Genomic DNA, 17126 nt, shown 5'->3' on the forward strand with positions numbered 1-17126 from the left:
CACTATAAATACAAAGAATGACCCACTAATAAACTATTCATGTTACAAACATGTGCAGTAACACCTTAGTATGTAATCGTGTATTCTAGTGCCTTTCTAAATATCAACATTAATTTAACTATTCATTCTATGCACATCAATCACATAAAAATCAACTCCTTAAGATGCACTTGATCAAGATGATATGTTATATTTGTTCTAGCACCATTGATATAGTAGGCCCCATTTTTTCACAATTCAGACCATGCACTCTTGTGCTACCCACCATCAGTCGCCATCAAATATCTTCCCAAAATCTCCTATCATGAAGTAGACAGTAAACCATCCACTTGCAGTTCATAAGTTGGACATATAAGATTGTCCAATGGAAGAATATTTTGGTAACACAAATTATACATAGTCTAGCACATTAGTTGAATAGTCTTGATCATCAAAATTGGGCCCGGATTAGATTATCCAATGACATATATCATATAGAATTATAGATTGCATGTGTATGAATGACGGTGCTCTGCTAAAGTAGTAAAATGTTACCTACGAGAGCAAACTCACAAGAAAATAAACCCATGTGCAGTTAGGATAGATGATTCTAATCGATATTTTAAAAAAATAACCCACAAATATCTTTTTCATCTTTCCATTGTCCTCTTTGCGCCACATCCACCATTATTATTAGAGATTGAAATGAATTCATAATTGGAGATGTAATATATTGGCCACAACTTGACTCGAACATTGGATCATACCATGTATAGAACTTTTGGAGGATCATAGGATTGGCAAAAGACGTTGTGATCAAAATAACAGATAATTGCACAAATTAAGATCTTGTAAATCATATTCAACAACTTCCATACCACAACATGATTATCCAAAACATTCATCTAACAATTCCCACCATAAACAAGACATATCAATATTTATGATACCGTAAATCACAATATGTCGTAAAAGAGTTAAAAACTACAGGCTGAAAAGAACTTTCAAATGCAATTTCACATGAAAGTTGTGCATGCTGAGGATATTTGATTAGTTAGATTTTTTTCTTTTTTACACCCCTTTGGATTTGAGTCATTTCCACCTATTTATTTATTTATTTAATGAGATTGTCCAATAAATCTCATTATTGGGACATTCAAGTATTTCCATATTTGGCGATTTTGTTCCCATTTAAGGTCCATCAGATCAGTGGACTAGATCAAGGGTCATTAGAATGTCGTTTGCTCTCATGCAACATGTCAAGTTTATAGAACTATTATAACTACCAGATGCTCCTTTTTAGAACCCTTCTTAAGGGTTGCACCAACTTGAAAATGATGGGAATGTACATAATAAGCAACTACATTTCTCAATATCAAGAATTCTATTTCTGGCACGTACATGATGGATTTAGATCCATCAACCGGTTGACTGTACAATGAATATTACCCATCCGCATGTGAGCAACTAGCAGACTTAGATTGGCATTGTCAATGACATAAACATAAAAACAATCAATAGGCTATAGCATTAGTGCATAACTTTAAGCTTTTTAGATGATTTGCACAGGTGGTCCAAAAAATATGTATAAGATCCTAACTATTAGATGGTATATGATGGTTCCAGATTATATGGGTTGATCTTTATTGTACAGGGATATTAAGATCAGTGTATATCCTACTTAGTCGGTGCATACGTTCACTTTTGTACATGTGATCCAAAGAACTTACATAATAAGTATCTATAAGATCTTGACCATTATGTGAGATATGACAACTCTAGATTATATGAGTCATGGCCCACAAATCGGGTTGGTGTGGTTTCATTTTGGGCTATTTCAACCAAATAGATGCAACCGTAATTCTTAAATAGTTTTCCAAACCAAAATTTCGATTTCAAGATTGTTAGAAATTGGATTTTTGAAAAACTATTTAAATTATATAAAATTAAAATAAGAAAGTTAAAAAATTTATCAATTTGTATAAGTCGAGGCGTGACGTGAGTCACTCGGCTTGAAATCGAATTTGCTCCCCTTGGACAGCGTTCCAAGTGCAACAGGTTTCCAGAGCAATCGACCTCCAGGATACAACGACTATGACCCGGTCCCAGCGGTGCACTCACTGTACACGGGCTCGAACCACTTGTAGTCTTAACCCGAACTAGAAAATACTTGAACATATTTTTTTAAGAGGAAACCTGATTTTCTAATCCATTTGAAAACTTAAAATCAGAAGTCTATTTATAGACTTTGTGAAGACACCACTTTTCAAAACAAAAATTGAAAGGATATAACCTTTCAATGAAAAGACACATCCGTAAGATATTTTGAAATAGTAACTTATTTTAAAATAATTTAAAATACACTGTTCATAGTAAATTTTAAATGTGAATGAACATTGAAACTTGATTTTAGCAATGGTTCTAGAGGCACGTGGCAGTGTGATTACTAGCTGCTGCAAGGTGTAGAGTGCCCGCATGTTAGTAACAACATTAAACATTCAAATCAAATGATATCAAACAACAAATACAAATATGTCCAGAGTAGTAAAACATACATATATAGTTTATGCTTCTAAATACAAAAAAAAAAAAAAAAAAAAAAATCAATTATTACTACAAAATAAGATGTATAGTTTCAAAATGAAAAACCTAAAACTATATGTGGTTTACAATCTCCATGATTTCATAAAATTGCTTTACCAACCTTGCTCTTCTTTCAAGTTAGGTCACAAAATACCGATTTTGTTTTGATAGGGTTTGGGTTATGAGTACAATCGGGTATGCGATCAGTTCAAATAGATTATATAACCTAAAAGATGTCATTATAATTAAAAATCAACTATAGCTTGATGTTGCCCGGGGAATGATGGTGATATAAAAAATCGGCACTGGCTTAATGTCTCTTGGGGAAAGATGGATATACCAGACGATGCCACAATTTTAACAGGTGAAGGAGCAAAGTTGGAAAGAGTTGGGAGAGGGTTTACACCAATGGCTCAAAGATTCGACTTTTGAAACTTAAAAAGAAGATTGGAAAAAAAAAGTTTTGTGAAGTGAGGGTGGTTTTGACTTAAAGTTAGAAAAAAACAAGACCCTCCAAACTATTGAACAAGTTACCCAATCTCACACATGCAATGTGTACCAATCCCAATGAGACATGTGGATCATCTGTGCATTTCTTAACCATCTACTTAAATGCTACAAATTGAAACAACAGAATTATATGATTGAGATATATTTAAATAATAAGCTCAACAAACTAGTGGTTTAGTAGTTTAAAAAAAAAGGGTACACTATACATTTGAAGATCATACAATTCTTCTCTTGACATAATAGTATAACTTTGACAAGAAAACACCAAGGCCACTAACTATCTTTAGCGATTTTATAACTTTGACAAGAAAACACCAAGGCTGCTAACTACCTTTAGCGATTTTTTACTACTACTTATAGGGCTATCAAAGTCCAAGCTAGATCAATAGCTTTTAGGGCCTTGGCCTAAAAATCAATCCCATGTTTTTAATCAGGCTTTGCTGAGGAATAATGTTGGAAAGCCATCCATAAACAAAGTATTTATTTAGAAATGAAAAAGAACTAACAAAGTTGCATCAACTGATATTTTCTTTTGAGCTTCTTCATGGTAATTATAGAGTAATGATTTTGGATTATGAATATGTATTAATTGGAAATCATGGAACTCTTTTGATCTTAATTTTTAATGAATAATGTAAATTTGTTAAAGAAAAACAATAAGAAAAGGTATAAAGACATGATCGATTGACTTCCTCTTTTGCATGAGAATTAGCCATGCAGTTGGTTTCTCTTAAAACATGGATGAAATTGATGAATATAAAAACATTATTATAGCACAAGAATAATGGCACCAATACAAGGAGGAGACACCTTCAAGTGACCATACAATTGCTATAAGCATGTCATTAAAAGATCACCAAAAATAAAGTTAAAACTTTAAATTGCTATAAGCTCATAGCCTTAGGAAGAGTAAGCAACGGATTCATATCTTCTAAATGAATTTCAACGTTAAGTTTATATACAAGAATTATGCTGGAAATAGTCGACAACTCTTGTAATTTCACGAAAAAAGATTGGATGAGGGATGTCACAAATGATATCCAAAGAGCTAAACCATAGACTAATAAACACTTAATTTTAAGATTTAGTAGATATCTTTACTTGTATTAAAAAAATACTTTTATGTGTCTTTTTTCATATACTGATTTACCTTGGTAAATCTTGAAAGGGCACATTCCATCTTAACATGAGTCGATAATTGATGAATGGCTCAATCCACTTTAAATAGCCAAGAAAGTTAGACCAATCTTTCAAATCATATCTCAATGGTGATTCACATATTATTACTTCCTTCCTGCCCATAAAAATATTGGCATTAACCAATTTTATTGTTAAAGAATTGACTATGAGAATTTTATTATCTACCATGATCCATGTGAAGTTCTCCAACTTTAACTGATGCAACACAATGAATGATAAAAACTATAAAGCTGGAAACAAAAATAAAAAAATTATACTTACTATTTAGCTTTCTTCAATATCTCAATCAAATTTAAAATATTTAAATAACATCTCCTACAAAACAAATAGACACATATAAAAGATATGTTAAAAAACTCTAGACTTATGTCAGTATAATTATCTCTACATTATAAGTTATAATTTTTATGTAAAAACAAATTTGAAAATATACAAAAGAATTGTATTAAAAAATTTCACTCTATAAAAAGAATTGAAAAGAGCAATTACCCAACTCATTTTTAAATGAAAATATATTCTATTCTTAATTCACATTTATATGATTTAGAGTTTCAGTATTCAAGAATGCAGCTTCAAGCCATTTCGTAATCTATTTATAACATCCAAATATGGGGATAAAATAGTCGTAGAGTAAGCTGGCCCATTAATGACATGTGTTGGTAGATGAATTGCGAAGATTGTTTTAAAATCAATGGAAGTAAGTATTGGTGAATAAGAGAACGAAAGAATAGTAGAAGTTAGAATAGTGGAGATGGGTGAAGTTTTGAAGTGTGTGACTATTCTTAAAATGGTAAGAATTATTTTTATATATTATCGAGGTGACATCTACAATGCACGTGGACAAATGAAATATTTGCAATACAACTTTAGTCACTCCCTACTATTTCATTAAAAAAAAAATGTGGACCCCAAAACTCATTAGCGGCCCATACTTCGTCTCTATCAAATTTTAATTGCTAATTAATGGTCCACATTAGAAAGTAGGCTTAAAGTTACTACAAAGCCGCATCAAGAGCTACTATGATTTATACATAATTAAGCTCAAAAATTACAATAATACCTCAATGTTACACAAATTTAGGATCTAATTAAGGCCGTTCATTTTGATCAAATTCACTGATTGAGTCCATAGGGACAGTGAGGTCACTACAAGAAAAGGAGGCTTTAGCCTCAGTTCAAAACTGTAGCTGAAAAGGTTAAAAACTGAGGCTAAAGCCTTTAGCCTCAGTTTTGCCTCAGTTATCCAAACCGAGGTTGAAACCCCCATGGCTAAAGGCTTTAGCCTCAGTTTTAGCAACCGAGACTAAATGACTTTTATAGCCTCGGTTCTTCAAGTGAGGCTAAAAGAACCTTTTTAGCTTCGGTTTTCTCGACATGAGGCTAAATTAAAATTTTAGCCTCCATTGTTTCTAACTGAGGTTAAATCCAAATTTTAGCCTCAATCGCCTCCAACTGAAGCTAAATCTATTTTTAACCTCAATTCTTAACAACCGAGGCTAAAGCCTTTAGCCACGGGAGTTGTAGTCTCAGTTTAGGTAACTAAGGCAAAACTGAGACTAAAGATAGATTTAGCCTTCGTTGGCATCAACTGAGGCTAAATTCGATTTTTAACATCATTTATCAATAATTGAGGCTAAATCTAGTTTCTATCAACAAAAGCTTATTATAATCAACCAATGATTGAACCTGTACATGTTTCACCCATTTAATATCCATCAAGACAACAATCAACAAAACAATTAATGGTTTGTTTAAAGTTTTCAAAACACGCAAACTGTCACATAGCCTTTCACATGAACTGTTTCAGCAAGGTCCCCTTCCACATGACTATTTTCTCTCGAATCGGATCAATCGGTGGGTTTGTAGCCTGAGCAAACATCTGCTTGAAATACTCAAATGTACGTTTCTCTCTGTTGGACATCACAGCCAAAGGAGCGTCATTTCCCATTGAGCCAAGAGCCTCAGTACCATCTTTTGCCATGGGCAACAACAGCATCTCCAGGGCTTCTACAGTGTATCTGAATAAGGAAACTCAACAAAAGCAATTTCACCCATTGTCAACAATAGATTAATGAGAAAACATTTTCCCATGATGCTAAAACGGCTAAGAATTGTTGCTATTTTAATGAGAAGAGAGAACTAACTCACAATGTCGAGAGACCAGTTAGTTGTCCACCAAATTGGCCACCCAATTCGCCCTGAAGTTGATTGCGACTCATGTTTCTACACTCACCACCAATACCATCGTTTAATTCTCAGGTTTCCAATATAAATTCATAATATAATTAAACAAAAAAGGTGCCAAACTTACAATCAGTGTTCGAAGTATTAACAAAATTTCCAAGACAATTGTTTAGTTATGCTAAAATGATGTTGAAGAGAAAATATTAATAAATCTTCCTTCCTAACGTAGCGATTTTCTAAACTGCCCGATCATATCTGCAGTAGTGCCAGTCCCTGCCCTTCTGGTACAAGAAAGATCATGAATTAATCTTTTCTAGGCCATTGCTACCTATAAATAGTAACATACAGATCAAGCACAGAAATATGTAGCCATCATACCAATCGACTAACTGCATTTTGCACAAACATAGAAATATCATAGAAAGTAACATTTAGGTGAATGCCAACAGAACACCCAACCGCAATTAAATTGTGTCGTATGACATCGAACCTACCAATTTAGGTAAGAAAATATCCATTAGGCAAAATGCATTCAAATTACATTTCGGCAACTGCCATTATGACAAGAAAATCCAATGAAACATTCAATCTGCCATTTGTCAATTGATAGTCACTGAGACTTTACCCTGATTTGAGTTTAACAGCTATATTTAAGTACTGATACATTCTGGTTTACTAAAATAACAGGAATGGAAAATGAAAGAAATTGATAAAAACAAAGCCGAAATGTGGGAGTTACAACAACTAAAAAAATTAAGAAATTTTATGGAAATTGAAGATCTGACCGTAAATTTGTCAGAGTATTCGTCTTCGATTCCATCAGACGCTCCAAATTTCAGATGCAAGCTCGACCTCTACAACCGCTTCGTGTATTGTAAAAACAGTGAAAAACAGACCGACAGAGTGGAATTACAGCCGGATGTTTCTATCATGAAATAGTGTGATGTCATTAAGAATATCATTGATACTGTTAAATCTAGTTTTACACTTGATATTCAATACTCTAACCCAACGGCACAGATAAATAACAACTGATAATATCACCAATATTATCAACTATATTGATGCTACCAGGAAGACTGGTCCATTTTCATAAGGTGGTATTCAAATAACAAAGATATTAGGGCACAACCCAACCCATGAACCATGAGATAGAAGGATTAGGCTACTGAAAGGTGGTTCCACCTGTACCATTGACAAGTTGAACAAAAGATGCTTTTTTCTCTTAGTCGAGTAGCATAACCCGTCTTCCATCTCCTCAGCCGCAGAATTGGTCAGTTGCATTTGAACATTTATTTCCAATTTGAGTAAAGTTTAAACATTTCAAACTTGACCATGCATTCAATAGTCAAATGCGTGAAAAGTAAACCATACACATTTTATTCAATAAGAAACTTTATTGATGTTGATACATTAGATACTATGGATAATTTGTAAGTTAGAAGCTTTCTATACCTGACCAACAGAACTGAAATGGTACATGACATTTTCTCCTGTGACATCTGAAGTTGGCGATGACCAATATGAGTCAAAAGCAACTCCATTAACTTGCCGGTCAATAAACTTTAGCTACCAATAAATTAAATCAAGCATGCACATTTCTCCCTCTTTCAATTTTCTCTAAGACAAAGCTCTAACCATCTTGCCCCTACTATGATTACACACCTACAAAAGCCCATTTATACAGTATCCAATATGGGTCCAGATTCAAATATAGAAATATCAATTCATAAAATACAAGGTAACATGTCCACTTTGACAATTAATGTATTCTTACACTGCAGCTAAATATTGTATCCAGATAGATAGTGATTGACTTCTTAGAGAAATCAAAACCAACTTTAGTAACAATCACAATTCCAAAATATATGAGATTACTAAAATTCATTTTTTTTTTGAAATATAACTAAAATTCACATGAAATGCTTAGAAGCAGAAACAGGTAAAAGGATGAAGGTCAATGTACCTTGAAGTGAACCCTCAGATCCGATCCCCTGGCCTTGTAGGCTGAGAAAGCAAACACAACAAAAACCGATTAGAAAACAAATTTCTAAAACCAAAACTTCCTACATGCTTTTGACCTTTCAAGCCTAATCCAAATGACCATGCAAAGTGAAGAATATTAGCAGCAAACTATAAATTGTCAAAAAAACAGAGGAGGAGATGAGGTAGCTGAAAAGAACCCCAAACTCAACGGGAAAATCAACATTGGAAAACAAACACCATAGTCTAGGAGATCTAACACGACAATGACAGAGATGAAGAAACCATAGTTCTCTATCCTCACTGAAAATGAATCAAATTAACTATCAAATCAGATGAAGAAACCCTAATGCTTCAATTTTTTTCAATAACAAGATCAAATTCAATGCCGAGTTCGATGAAGAGTCCTAGATCTTCATGTGCATTACATACACCATCAAATTCAACACCGCAACAACCGATAAAAGCCCTAGATCTTCAAATCAAAAGAATGGGAGATCAATTCTAACAACAAAAAGATACGAACAGACCCAAAGGAGCGGAAGGAGCGAAATGAAAAGAATTGAGCTTACCTTGAACTGATTTGGATCTGGATCTGAATGATAAGGAGGTCTTCTAGCAGCTTTCCTTCTTCCAATAGAGAGAGAGAGAGAGAGAGAGAGAGAGAGAGAGAGAGAGAGAGAGAGAGAGAGAGAGTGGATTTGGATCTGGATCTGAATGATAAGGTCTTCTAGCAGCTCTCCTTCTTCCAATCGAGAGAGAGAGAGAGAGAGAGAGAGAGAGAGAGAGAGAGAGAATGGATTTGGATCTGGATCTGAATGATGAGGTCTTCTAGCAGCTCTCCTTCTTCCAATCGAGAGAGAGAGAGAGAGAGAGAGAGAGAGAGAGAGAGAGAGAGAGAGAGAGAGAGAGAATGGATTTCGATCTGGATCTGGATCTGGATCTGAATGATAAGGAGGTCTTCTAGCAGCTCTCCTTCTTCCAATCGAGAGAGAGAGAGAGAGAGAGAGAGAGAGAGAGAGAGAGAGAGAGAGAGAGAGAGAGAATGGATCGAGGGCGTGGATCGGAGCAGCGAGAGAGAGAGAGAGAGAGAGAGAGAGAGAGAGAGAGAGAGAGAGAGAGAGAGAGAGAGAGAGGGTGTGGATGGAAGCAGAGAGGATGAAGTGAGGTTCGGTTTTTTTATATAGGGCACAAACAGGGCGCGGATGAAGATGAACGATCCGATCAAATGGCTATGGGTTGCACAGGGTCAGCCCATTTGCTTAAATGGATCACATTTTCTGACGAGAGCTTGACCCACAACTGATAAGCTCAGCCCATGCCTAGCCATGGCTACGAGCACAGACACACGTGGACTGAGCCTAGCCGTCCATCCACTTTTGTGAAAGATCTGGACGGTTCATTAGTTGTGCCCCATATTGACAGAAATTCCATTGAAATGCGACAAGGCCGGCTCCAGTCTGGTTGCGCATTGATTGGACGGTCTGGATGCATTGCTAGAGTGCACAAAAGAGTTTGTAGGGCTGATAGATGCATGCTGGATCTTAAGCCTAAAACAAACTTTCCAACGGTCCAGATTCAACATGCGCTTTGTGGCCACCCGATGAGTGGCTCCACAAAACGTTCTGCCTCGATCGCTTTTGAGGTCTTGCCAAGGCGTGTTTTTGTTCATCCATGGATGAAGTCACATGGGTCTCAAGATCCAATGGTCTAGATAATTTTTCAGCGGTTTTATAAGGGATGATCCAAAAGTTAGATTGACCGTATGATGTGACCATTGGATTGATGTCCTTCGTGCAACTAACAAGAAAGGATGGTCCAAAATCTACATTAGACAACGTAAACTTTCTCATCACCATTGTTTGTGGGGTGGGAAGTGGACTGGAGTTTTAGCCTCAGTAACTCACCAACCAAGGCAAAAGGGCAGACTTTTTGCCTCAATTGCTCACCAACTGAGGCAAAAGGGTAGACTTTGAGGCAAAAGGATAAACTTTTAGCCTCGGTTTCTCACTAACCAAGGCAAAAGGGCAGACTTTTGGCCTCAGTTGCTCACCAACCGAGGCAAAATGACAGACTTTTAGCCTCAGTTTCTCAATAACTGAGACAAAATGGCAGACTTTTGGCCTCAGTTTCTCACCAACCGAGAGGCAAAAGGGTAGACTCTTAGCCTCAATTTCTCAACAACCGAGGCAAAAAGGTAAACTTTTAACCTCAGTTGCTCACCAACCGAGGCAAAATGACAGACTTTTAGCTTCAGTTGCTCACTAACCGAGGTAAAAGGGCAGACTTTTCACCTCAATTTCTCATCAACCGAAGCAAAAGGGCAGACTTTTGGCCTCAGTTCTTAACAATCGAGGTAAAAGGGCAAACTTTTAGCCTCAGTTGCTCACCAATTGAGGCAAAATGACAGACTTTTGGCCTCAGTTGCTCACCAACTGAGGTAAAAGGGCAGACTTTTGGCCTCAGTTCTCAACAACCGAGGCAAAAAGGCAGACTTTTGGCCTCAGTTGCTCACCAACTGAGGCAAAAGGACAGACTTTTAGCCTCAGTTCTCAACAACCGAGGCTAAAAAGTAAAAGAGAAGACTTTTAACCTCAGTTGCTCACCAACCGAGGCAAAAGGGTAGACTTTTGGCCTCAGTTACTCACCAACCGAGGCAAAAGGGCAGACTTTTGGCCTCAGTTTCTCACCAACAGAGGCAATAGGGCAGAGTTTTGGCCTCAGTTTCTCATCAGCCAAGGCAAAAAGTAAATTTTTAACCTCAGTTCCTTTACAACCGAGGCTAAAAACCATATTTAGCCTCCTTTTTTTGAACCGAGGCTAAAAAATTGAGGCTAAAGGCCTACTTTCTTGTAGTGGGTGTATAGAAGGATTCCACAATGCACGGCCATTAGACCCACTATCATCCTAGCTAGCAGTGGAGGATGATCAGAATCATTCAAATAAGGGGCTATCAAATGGAAGGTAAGACCATTTTTACTCATACTGTCCATTTTGTCCGTCATTATAACTATAACTGTATGGCTCTTGATTAATTATAAATCATGGTTATTCTTATTTCTAGTAGTTTTCTAGGGTTGTCAATGGGCTAGGCTAGCTAGCCTGCGGGCTTTTAAGTTTGGCCTGCCTCGGGTCAAGCTTGGGTTGAAGTATCAGGCCCAAGGGGTGAGCTCAGGTTTAAAATTTGGGCTCATTTCAAGGATGGGCTTTGGTGGATCCCTAACTGTGAGCCCACCATGATGTATGTGTCTTATATCCATGCCATCCATATCTGTTTTGCCAGCTGATTTTAGGGCATGAGCTCAAAATTGAAGCATATCTAAATCTCAGGTGGACCACAGTACATGACAACAACGGTGATTAATTGAACACCCACTATTAAAAAATTCTTGGGGCTATCAGAATGTTTATTTTCGATCCAACCTGTTGATAAGGTCACAGCAATGTGGATGAAAGGGCCACACAAATATAAGCTTGATCTAAAACATTTGTGGCCCACGAGAAGTTTTTAATGGTGTGGTCCACTTAAGATTTGGGTTTGCTGTTTTTGGGCTCATGACCTAAAATGAGCCGGGGAAATGGATGAACAGTATGGATACATATCCTGGTGGGTCCCACAATCAAGGATCCACTGGAGCCGTGTCCAACTTTCAAACATATTTTATGTGGGCCCATCTCTGAGAACAGCCGTGGCTCAATCAAATGCGGCCATGTTAACTCAGTATGATATCTTTGGTGATTCTGCTTCCCTTCCACCGTACCCATGGCACAATTAAAAGGAAATCTAGACCACCCAAAAAGCTGACCTACCCTGAATGGCATACAACTCAAATTTATACCGAGTAGATGGTATAATAATGCGGACTGTAGTTGAATTTGGACCATCCACTGGAGGAAAGCGAATCGTCTGGTGACCCAATCCCAGCTGATAACCTTGATGATATGATGTGGTGGGATTTAATTGGCCACAAGCCATTGTTGGAGATGGCTCACCAAAAACATGTTTGAAAGTTATTCGGTAAATAGCGTAACCTAATCAAATCTGGCCACATTGTGCCACCAGCCAGTCTACTTCCTGACTGTTGAGTATTGATTTGATAACCACCAGTTGTATGGTTGTGATTCTCCAATCGGTGTGACTTCAGAGCCATACTCTAACGATTTGCTCGGTAATCTGCATGGGCTGATTAGCACTACTTGCGGACTAGTCACCCCTATTTTGTAAATGGTAGAAAACAAGCACCGAAGTCTTATCCTAGAAGGCGAATAGTGTCCGTCCATTTTGTGCAATCAGGGGTGATGTAAGTGATCTAAACCGTTGGTATGATAGGCCCCACCATAGATGGAGTATCCAGGAATTTACGTAATCTTTATGCCGTGGCCCACTTCTGCACGGCTTTGATCTCAGTGCTCCGTCTGAAAGTTCACATGGATACCATGTATGTGATCTCAAAGGAGAACTGATCACTGGCATCTTTCCAGCACGCGTGTCACTTGTGTAGAAATCCAAGCTATGCCAATGGTGGGCCGCACCGTGAAGATCACCTGGTGCAAAAATGGGGCCCATCCTTTCATTGGGTGGGCCACACTGTCGAAAACCATAGGATGGCCAATGGTCTGGTTCAACGTTCAGGTGTGACCCACCTAATGGGTGGATCCGTCTGATTTTCATGATAGGTGATCTTCTGTCCGGACCCACCTTTCATTCATGTGATCTTCATGGTGGCCCCACCGATTTCATGGTACAAATATTCATTATAAATATGAATTTATATTCAATTTCAAATGTGGATGACTCTTAACACTTATCATAATAACGATTATATAGTCACGTTAACTACGTTGGTCAAATATTTGATTCTAAATACAAATAAATAAATAAATAAATACTTATTATAATCATATGTGATATACATGTACAGTTTCGAAAATTAAAAACTAAAACTATTCATGACTTTATAAAACACGGTGCTAATTTATATTTTTTGACTTACTGTCTGAAAAATTGATTATACTTTGTTGTTTCTGAGTTAGTGTAAAAAATCAACAAAAATGTCACCTTTTGGAAAGATGGATATACCAGAAGTCAACAATGCTACTATTTTAATGGGGTGAAGCAATAAAGGGAGAAATGATTAGGAGACGTTTACATCAATGTCTTGCAAATGCCACAATTTTGATAGGGTGAAGGAGGAAAGGTAGAAATGGTTGGAAGATGATTGACAACACATATGAAACATAGAGTGAAGAAAGCAAAAAACAGGTTTGGTAAAGTGAGGGTGTTTTTTGAGTGAATGTTAGAAAAGATTAAGATCCCTCATGCAATGTTAATTAATTCTGGAAATACTTGGATAGCTAACCTCGAAACCGACACATATGATGAATGTTACCCGATTCATTAGAAATTAATTAACAATTAGGTACATGGCATACAAGTAATTCAATCTTAACGGTTCAAATTATGGACACCAATTCAGATTTATCATGAATAAAAAATTACTCCTATTGATCTTTTTACAATTGCACGTGACCACATTTCTTAACCATCTACTTAGATGCTACAAAAATGAAAGAATAGAATTATACTATCGAATATATGTTTAAGCAGTGGGTTCAAAAAACTACTGGATTGGATGCCCAAACAATATGCAAAATGGTAGGGAAAAAAACACATAATCGCCCAATAGCTTTGGGGCTTTATTTTCGTTTAACCGGTATTGGGCTTTTCTATCAAGTTTGAGGGACAACCTTGGCCTAAAAATCTAGTGAATTTTTTAATCAGTTTTTGTTCAGGAATTATGGTTGACAACTATCTATAAACATGATATTTATATAGTTTTGAAATAAATACTAACTAAATAGAGTTATTTTATGAATAATCAGAATATTTAGAAATGAAAAATAACTAAAAAGCTATACTAACTTGTATTTGCTTTTGAGCTTCTTTATGTTAATCATGGAGTAATGATTTTAGTTTTCTATATTAATTGGAAATCATGGCATTCTTTTGATCTCAATTTTTAATGAATAATGCAAATTTGTTAAAGAAAAAAAAAAGTATAAAGATGTGTTCTATTAGCTCCCTCTTTTGCTTGAGAATTAGCTATATAGTTGGCTTGTTTCTTTTAAAACATGATTGAAATTAATGAATATAGAAACATTATTATAACATAAGAATAATGGCACCAGTACAAGGAGGAGACACTTTGAGTGACCGCACAATTGCTAAAAGGGAGTTTCTTCAACAATAAGTAGAACGTTAAAAGATCACCAAAAAAGATAGCTAACACTTTAAATTGCCATAAGCTCTTAGCCCCACGAAAGAGAAAGAAATGAATTCGTTTCTTATAAATGAATTCCATCAACACTAAGTTTATATAAAAGAGTTGCGCTGACAATAGTCGATAACTTTTTTGCAGTCACAAAGAAGGTTGGAACAGGGATGTCATCAATAGTATTCAAAAATACTTATATATATATATATCTATATATATATATATATATATATATATATATATATATATATATATATATATATATATATATATATAGTCATGCTCACCTGCGCACCTACGCACGTGCGCACCTTTGCACACGTGTCATGGGTGTCTAATCTGAACGGTCCATGTGATGCAGAATCTCATGAAACCCTATGTGACAAATTTTCACTATGATCTAAAATTCTGGTGGACCATAGCAAAGAGAAATGCAAATCAAGGGAGGAAACTATTTTCATTTTTCATGGCCCATAAAAGTTTTAGATCAAAGTAAAACTTGGGCTTGGGGGGTTTCACGAGGTGCTGCTTCACATGAACGGTTCAGATTTTAGATCCACATCACGTATGATGGGTTCTCAAAAAAGTTTGCACCAGTTCCGTACGAACCGGTGCGCAGGTGAGCATTTCCATATGTGTGTGTGTGTGTGTGTGAGAGAGATTTATCTAAGGCTTAAAAGGGCACATTTTGTCTTTTAAGTGAGTCAATGTTGATGAATTACTTAATCCACGATAAATAGGTCAAGAAAGTTAGATCAACCTTTCAAATCATTTCTTAATCATGATTTGCATATCATAAGTCCGTCCTACTCATAAAAATATTGAAATGTACCAATTTTATTGTTAAAGAATTGAATTTGAGAATTTTATTATATACATGGCATATATGAAGATCTCCAACCGTAACTAATGAAATGCAATGAATGGTAAAAATTATAAAGTTTTAAAAAAAAATGCTTACTTTTTAGCTTCCATCAATATCTCAATCAAATTTAAAATATTTTAATCAACATCCCCTACAAAAACAAATATACATATATAAAAAAAAATGCCGAAAAAACTCTAGATTTATATCATTATTAGACAATTTATTTAAATAATAAGTTGTAAATTTTATGTAAAAACAAATTAAAAAATATAAACAAAAGAAATGTAATAAAAGATTTTATTTTATAAAAGGAATTGAAGAGAGTAATTAATTACTCAACTCATCTCTCAACGAAAATATTTCTATTCTTAATTCACATTTATATAATTTAGAGTTTCACCATTCAAGAATGTAGCTTCAAGCCATTTAGTGATCTATTTATAATGTCCAGATATTATGGGTATAAAATAGTTATACAAGAAGTTGGTTAGATAATGACATGTGTTGGTAGATGAATGGTGAAGATTATTTTAAAATTAGTGGAAGTAAGGAAAGTATAGCTAGATAAGAGTAGGAAAGGAAAGTAGTTGTTCTGAAGAGTAGATCATATGGATGAATTGTGAAGTGCGTGACTATTCTTATAATGGTGAGAGTTATTTATATAGCTAGCATCCAATAGGGCTCAGACCCGTCATGGCCCCGGCTGGACTCGGGCGTTGGATTTTGGCCCGTTTTATGAAAGAATCTGATAAAAAAAATAATGGTAAAAAAAGAATGACGGTCCACTCATCAGTTGGGCTACACCTGTAAACATCAATGGGCAACCGATGATTTGATGGGTGAGTTGGGCCCACCCAATATGGATTGGTCCGGTTTTAGCCCAGCCCACCATTTTCATGGGCCGTATGTTCAACAAAGGTGGCACGTTAGAAAAGCGTTGTGAATGTTTCTGTCTGGACATGAGACACCCAAATGCAGCCTATGAATGATTAGGTTTTGTAAGCATAAACGTCCTGCACGTTTTTAAACGCCCATACACACACACCAACCATCGGATAAGGCTAACGGTCTAGATGAAGGAGCTGGTAGCGCTTGAAAAAGTGAGTTTCCTTCTCTTGCATGCCTCTTCACCCTCCACAGGATGCGCGAGAGAAGGAAAACATGAAATTCTTTTGCTAGGATGCTAAGTGGGTCCCACCAATATGTTAGTGATAAATCCACGCCGTCCATATATTTTTAAAAATAAATTTATCGTATGAACCCAAAACTGAGGTAGATCAGAATCTCAAGTGGGCCACACAGTGTTGCTTGAACTCTCACCATTAAAAACTTGCTGGGGCTACCAAATTTTTGGATTAAGCTGAATTTGTTTTTTTTTTCATCATCTAGGTTTGTATGATCTAATCTACAGGCTGGATGTCAAATAAATATCACGATGGGCCCTAAAAATATTTAACGATGAGAATCATTATCATCGCTACTTCCTGTAGTGTGGTCCACTTCAGATTTGGATTTGCCTCAGTTTTGGGATATAATGCCCTCAA

At 36.0% G+C, this 17126-nt stretch overlaps 2 long non-coding RNA genes across 2 annotated transcripts; both read right to left on the reverse strand.

Moving 5' to 3' along the window:
* Positions 1 to 6073: 6073 nt before the first annotated feature.
* On the reverse strand, positions 6074 to 7167 carry LOC131218446 (uncharacterized). Its single transcript, XR_009157738.1, has 3 exons — positions 6584 to 7167; positions 6421 to 6495; positions 6074 to 6290 (listed from the first exon to the last, which is right to left on the reverse strand). It is a non-coding gene; the product is annotated as an uncharacterized LOC131218446 (long non-coding RNA).
* Positions 7168 to 8168: 1001 nt separating this feature from the next.
* On the reverse strand, positions 8169 to 9857 carry LOC131218447 (uncharacterized). The gene is made up of 2 exons (XR_009157739.1): positions 9012 to 9857; positions 8169 to 8463 (listed from the first exon to the last, which is right to left on the reverse strand). It is a non-coding gene; the product is annotated as an uncharacterized LOC131218447 (long non-coding RNA).
* Between the last annotated feature and the right edge of the window lie 7269 nt (positions 9858 to 17126).

This window comes from Magnolia sinica, chromosome 11 (genome assembly GCF_029962835.1).
Source record: "Magnolia sinica isolate HGM2019 chromosome 11, MsV1, whole genome shotgun sequence".
In the NCBI taxonomy this organism is placed as follows: domain Eukaryota; kingdom Viridiplantae; phylum Streptophyta; class Magnoliopsida; order Magnoliales; family Magnoliaceae; genus Magnolia; species Magnolia sinica.